Below are 7268 nucleotides of genomic sequence, written 5' to 3'. Positions count from 1 at the left end.
TTAAAATGAATCCCTGGTTAGCTACTAGATATGGAACATGAATATTTGATTCCGGTGTAACTTTTCCATTTGACTATGTGTGATCACCCAATCACGTACAATCAAAGGATTCCAAAAACTGTGTTCGATTACATTAAGGCGTTGTCCAAGGTCAAAATCCAGTCAAGGTAAGCCGACTAGGTCTCGTGGTGGGTCACGTGGAACATTAAAAGCAAGTTTGCCGTAGGGATATTAAGTTCTGAGATAAGAAGATGATACGAAAGGATTCTTCAAATTAAACCAATGTATTTTAATTAGGAGAATTAAATTTTTGTAAGGTATTACTATGGTTACATTAAACGACGTAAAGTCACTTTGTGTGACTTTGCATGGTTGTGTTCCGATTTTCTTCTAACAGTTCAAAATTTGATAAAATTAAAAGTATGGAAGGCTGATGCTTGGAACAGACGAATAGGGCATTCGAAATGGCGCTGATTAACAAAAATTCAATTGAAAATAGTGAAGAACTTTTTTATTTGGTTTAAGTACTTGAAAGATTAGCGGTGGTACTAGAAGCAACAGTTTGGGGTACACCTTTCTGAATACCGACCTTCCTTCTTCAAGAAAAGAAAAGTGTAATTTCAATTAATGAACTTCGGTTGTGCTTAATTCGAACAGTTTCCCTCATTAATTAAAAGTTCCTCTCTCATGTGTAATTAATAATTCATAGTTGAGAAAACGTGTCTGGACAGTTCATCGCGGATATATGTGAAAAAAAAAAAAATTACCCATATAAAAAAAAGTTTCAAAAATATTTCTTTTAAAAAATATTTTAAAAAAAATTTTATTCTGATATTGCTTTTGTATGAAGACACTATTTTTTAAACATTAATTTCCCCAATATTACATAATTTAATGATTTATATTTATCAAGAAATAATATAAATGAGAAAATATACAAAATTTGCTCATTTGAAATAATCACAGTTTAATTTCAGTATCGAAATATTAAAAGTTATCTGGTACAATTACTTTAGAAAAATAACGAATTCCAATAAAAAGAAGGTACACACAAAACCTACCAGTATTTGTGTGTGCCATAGTTTGGAAGGGGGAAGCCATCAAAGACGAAATGCAATTTTAATTCTACTATGAAAACTTTGGAAATAAAATTTCATTTTGACGCATGCACCTATACATACTTCGAATGATAAACTGTAGGGAAAGTATCGCTACTTCAAAATTGCCGCATAATATCAAAATTAGCAGAAACTATGTACATAACAGTTGACTTCATAATAGCCGTTCATTTCAATTTGTAATCAGTGATTCCAGGAAACCAAGAAAGTTGAAGTGCAAAGAACTACAAATTACGTTATTGATATTATACATTATGTGATATGATTCAAGATTTATGTATGATTATCTATAAGGTAATATCGTAAAAGAGCGAACTTTCACACAATCTGTGAATTAATTTTCTAAGATTATGAATAAAAAATAAAGAAAACAATTTTTAACAGATGGAGGCTGTATTTAGTTTAAGATTCGGATTTTTATGAATTTATAAAATATAAAATATATAAAATAAAATATAAAATATAAAATATTTCTGGAAATAGGTAACTGAACGTAGCTACGTACGCGAGGTAATCTGGTTAAGTGTTTTCGTCAGCGTGAAGGATTTTCGCACCTTCTAATGGATTTGACAGTCAAATGCATTTGATATCCATGTTTTTTCAACAGGTGATCTGACTCGTATCCAGGATTTATTGAACGTGTATATACGTTCTGGCCGGTTGGAGGGTTAATCCTGCAGAGGTCGCGATCGAAAAAATTGCAGCTTAGGTTGCGTGTGCGTGTATCCAAGAGATACATTTATTACTAGTATGTGCTGAAATGCGATAAAACTTTTTTTAAAAAAAATAACACTACAAATATACATGATGGTTTATTTATTTTCAGTTACAATCTAGAAATTATTGAAAAAGGAAACAAATAAAAAACAACAACAACTAAACCAATACTATACTGCCATCGGAGTTCGCTGTTTCTCTCAGATACAATTTACTATCATCACTCTCACTTTCGCATTCGACAGTATCATTCTCATCATCGGATTCGAGTAACAAAATCGCCGAATCTCTGCAACATCTGATGGATTATCCAATTGATATATTTTTCCAGCCATTTTCAACGGTAAATAAAAAAAAAACCAATACTATGCTGACATCGGAGTTCGCAGTATCTCTCAGATACAATTTACTATCAAATATCACACACCTCTACTTAACACGTGCTAAACCAAACTGACTTCTAGCGAAAAACGCTTTCAGAGAATTTTTTCTGCGATAATTTTTCCTGCAATGAATTTTCCCTGCGATAAATTTTCGTTGAATTGTCCGTGAACCTTGAGAAACTGACTAATCAAATTTTAGTATTTGTTTAGAGCACGTGCTTTCCTCCTGAATAAAAATTTATATCAACAATAACAATATATGAGTCAACTGATTTTTTAAATCATTTAATATTATACAAATATACAAATATTTTTAATTCTGTTTATCCATTTTACGCCGAGGGCCGCATTAATCATTAAATGGCCACATCCGGCCCGGCGGGCAATATATTGTATAATTCTGCACTACTTGTGAATCAGCTCACTCCCTCACCAAAACAAACAGACACACTAAATGACAGAAAGTTTCACAAAACCAATACGTGTCCTTAGTACACGGGATGAAGTAAAAACAAAAACTTAACAAAGTGAATATCAAACATGAATTTGACTAGCATTTAACAGCAATAAAAAAGACAGGAAATATTTATATAATAATAATAATAATTATTATTATTATATTGAGGGAGACCTACTACACGCACCACTATCATACTTATTCTTGAATTCATTTACACCGCTTACACTCACAACATCCAATGGCAATCCATTTCAATCACGCACCACCACCAGCACCTTCTGAGAGTAAAATCTAGTCCTTGCACCCTTCTTGGCGGCTTGCATTCTCAGCTTCCAAGGATGCCCTCTTGTCCTTTCTCTACCCTCCATGCATTGAAAAATTCCATCAATTGAAATCCTGTATGATCCTTTTAGAAGTTTGTAATTCTCAATCCTATCACTCTTCTTACTCCTGTTTGCCAGTGTCTGCAGTTTACAAATTCTCAATCTGTCTTTATATTCAGTATTCCACAATCCTTATATCATTTTTGACACTCTCCTTTGTACTCTCTCCAATACATCAGAATCACAATGGAAACCAGGAGACCAGACCTGAGCGCAATAGTCCAAGTGAGGTCTTATCAAGGCCTTGTAAAGAGGCAAAATGACATCTAAACGTTTTTTTCAGCATTCCAATTATCTAATGCAACCCGTTTGTTTCCATAAAACGTGGATCTACTTTTATTCACATGAAGAAACAGATTTTTGTTCACCACTCTATTCTTTCAGCAGACTGGAAACATTGTTTCTGTATAGTGAGAAACATCCTCTCCCCCAGCAGACACCATACTGCAAATGCAAGAAAAACAAGTAGCTTTAATGCATCACTAAATATAGTATGGAGAAGGAAGTCATACTTTATTTTTCTTTATTAGACTGATTTCCAGACATTTTTGTCTGGAAGTCAGTCTGTCTTTTCATGTCTCATACATGCATAAAAAAAGTCTGCTGTCAGTGAGTTCACCCATTGAGTCATGTTATTTTTCACTCCCTCGTCTTGTTCAAAGCATCGAACTATACATCGGACAAGTCAGCGTTGACTTCCCCAAGCATTCGTCGGGAGAAGCGCAATGGGAAAGGAGCCGGATTTAGATGCATTTGACAGAGCACATCACAGGTGCCCGACGGACGAGTCACTCGATCTCCGAAATTGTTAACTAATTTGAATTTTCTAGTACGACAGTTCAGAATATGAAAATTCCGGCAAAAAAGACAAGCATCCGAACAAACTGCAAAGGGCAATCAGCCTTGAATGATCGTGGGCTTTTGCCGTCTGACTCGCATCCTGTGGACCGATAGGGGCCCAGACATTATCTCAAATCACTTCCTATCTGAAAGAGGGATCCAGCCAGAAAGTCAGTGCAAGGACCGTGCAAAGTTCACTTCACCGTCTCGGCTTCGAGAGCCGCCGATCTACAAAAGTCCCACTTCTAACAGCACTGCATCGGACTGAAAGTCTTGACTGGGCTAAAGAACTTCAAATTCAAGTCGTGTACCCCTGCTGTGATGAATCCCAATTTAAACTTCATAGTGCCGATGGAAGACTGTGGATATGGCGCCAACCCCATGAAGCCATGGATCCGGCCTATCAGGTCGGAACTGTACAAGCTTGTAGTGACTCAGTAATAACCTGGAATGTCTTCAGTTGGGCGTCTTTGGGACCTTTGGAACGTATTCCAATGATTTTCAATGTATCCCGGTACGTGGAACACATGACCGACCATTTACACCCATATATATGTCCATCATGCGTCTTAATGAAAATGGCGTCTATCAACAAGACAACTGTTCATCGCTACTGCTTGTTTCCAGGAGCATTCTATTGACTTTTAAATAATGAAGAGGCCGCTTAGAATCCCTGATTTAAATCCCATCGAAAATCTTTGGTTACCGTCGAGCAGAGTATTCGGGCCCTTGTCCCATCACTGACGAACTTGAGAGAATTCCGGACAGCTCAGAAGGATGCAGGGGTCACTATACTGGTGAAATATTTTTTGCAAGCTTGTGGAATTCTTGCCTCGTCATATGGTGGCCTTTATCAGGCCAGAGGGGGATCCAACACGTTACTAGGTAGTTATCCCTAATTCAATGGCGTTATATATATATATATATATATATATAACATTTAAAACTAGAATGCAATGTATGTTTAAAACTTATGAAAATGAAATTAAAGGTTAGCTAGCTAAAATTTACTTGGATAAGTTTACACATTATTGAGTTTACACCAAGGCTTGCTTGATGGAGGAGAATTTTGAAATAATGGATTAAGTGGAGGATTTCTGAAAGTCATTGGAAGCACAGAAAAACTTGATAATATTTGGACGATGAAAAGGAAGAACGGACATTCTGGTGATGATCCCAATTGGTACGTTATAGTACCAAAAGCGAGGAGGTTCAGATTGGCTGAGAAAAGAACGTTTCTTAGCAGAAACTTGTGCAAGGTCTGAATTGTCTGATATTGTCCATTTTCTGATATTCTCAATAACTGTAAACGTTAAGTTCTTGCTTATCAAATCCATAGATGATACGCTTAATATACAAAGAAACTTTTAAGCTTTGCATATCTAAGAACTGCTACCCAATCTTGACAATATATTAATTTCTTATTTAATCTAGAAGGTTAGACTATTTTTTTAAGTTGTGAAATAACATTCAGAATTATAAAACACTTGCAATAATTTTGCAAAGTTGTAAATTCAGAACTAAACAAAATGTTCGTTGGCATCCTGCGGTTCTGAAAGACCGTATCCGTGATTATGAATTTACTAAACAGGAAACATCAAAATGCATTCTTAATATTTTGTTTTTTCGAATGAAGAATCAACAGCATTGTGTGCCGATTTAATCCGTATAAGATACTTTCAACTTGTTCATGCCGCTATACTGGTGCAAACTAAATGTTAGAAATATCATCTGAGTAGTCACGTTGTTGTTGTCACGTTGTCACATAGTACTAACGTACTATATGTTTACAACCCTTTCTCGATGAGATTTCGCATAAAAAAAAATAACTTTATACAGTATTGCGCTATACCAATGCAATATATTTTGTTTTCATATAAAGGTTTAAAATAAAAATTATGAGAAACAATTGCTTCAACTTCTTATTTATCCCAAATGGCAAACAGACTTGTGTATACTGGGTGGTATACTGCTCTGATCAGTCAGGTACTCACTTAAAAAGATTACCTTCTTAGTTGAAGAAAATGTGTTTGTAGGAAGCTGTTTTCGTTAAGGAATAAAGTGCAAAATTGGATGTCTTATGCTGTCTCAAAGACATCATCTAGATGTTTTCACGCGGGGAAGAATCATTGGAAAGCTTGAAGAAGGCCTTAGAATTATTGATTTTGGCAGAGAGTTTTGAATCACGCACATAGCGTTGTAGAAGGCTCTGGAAAGCGTTCCATACCAGTGGAATGTGTTCCAGAGCTAAGAGGTCGCCCTCGTTCTACCACGGAGCATAAAGACAGATATTTGGTTATAACAGAAAAACTTATTCCACACATCACGACAGGTCAGCTGCAAATCGGCTCCATTCAAGTATAGATTTACGGATATCTCAACAAGCAGTGGCAAGTCATTTGTGACAACTAGGCCTATATGCCTAAAAGCCTGTAGTCTATGTAGATATAGACTACAGGCTATGTAGTCTACAGGGTGTTCGGGATAAATTTGACAGTTTCGTAAGGAAAAAGAAAATCTTCTTTGTATCTATTAAATTTAATGAATTGACAAAAAAACATTACAGGCAGAGTTAATTACAATACTATCAACAAGATTTACTCAAAATAACCACCATTAGCATCGATCACAGCTTCAATTCTGCTTCGGAACCTCGAACAAGCTGATGCTACAGTCTCCCTGGGAAGGGCCGCAAAAACTGTTTTAATTTTATCCATTAACTGGGCTTTTGTATTACTGGAAGTGCGATTGGTGTCTTTTTCAACTGCGCCCCATACAAAATAATCCATGGGGTTGAGGTCTGGGGAATTTGGAGGCCAAACATTTGGACTGGTGAAGTCGTAGAAATTTTCAGACAACCATTTTTTACTTTTCCCAGAGGTGTGGCAAGGGGCCGAATCCTGCTGCCATACATACGGCCTACCATTGGCTACCCTTGTTATCCAGGGCTTGACTACAGTTAGCAACTCCACGAACAAAGCCCGAATTCCAATGCCAGGGTTCTTCAACACCTGTTCCTGCAGATTTGCGAGGAATTCTGCTGTACGAACGCAATCAGATCGTCTGCTAGGGATCTTTCTTCTTGCTACATCCTCGTAGTCACCATTGCAAGTCTCTAGTTCATGCCTGATTGTTTTTACTGTATTCAGGGAGCATTGGGCAGCAGTCGTAATATCCTTATTTTGATGGCGGGCACGAATCATCATGATACAAGTTATTCTCTTCCATGATTCAGGTGGGTTCCAGCTATCCATCCTTTCTGACATCTTGTATGTGAATGAAGAAGGGTCCAAACTTTTAAATGAAGAGAAGTGTGTGTTAATACATGTAACTTACGGAAAAATATAATTAATTATAAATATGTCAA

This window comes from Typopeltis vanoorti, chromosome 23 (genome assembly GCF_054136105.1).
Source record: "Typopeltis vanoorti isolate ZY-2024b chromosome 23, IOZ_Tvanoo_1.0, whole genome shotgun sequence".
Classification (NCBI taxonomy): domain Eukaryota; kingdom Metazoa; phylum Arthropoda; class Arachnida; order Uropygi; family Thelyphonidae; genus Typopeltis; species Typopeltis vanoorti.
Note: the sequence above shows the minus strand (reverse complement) of the source record.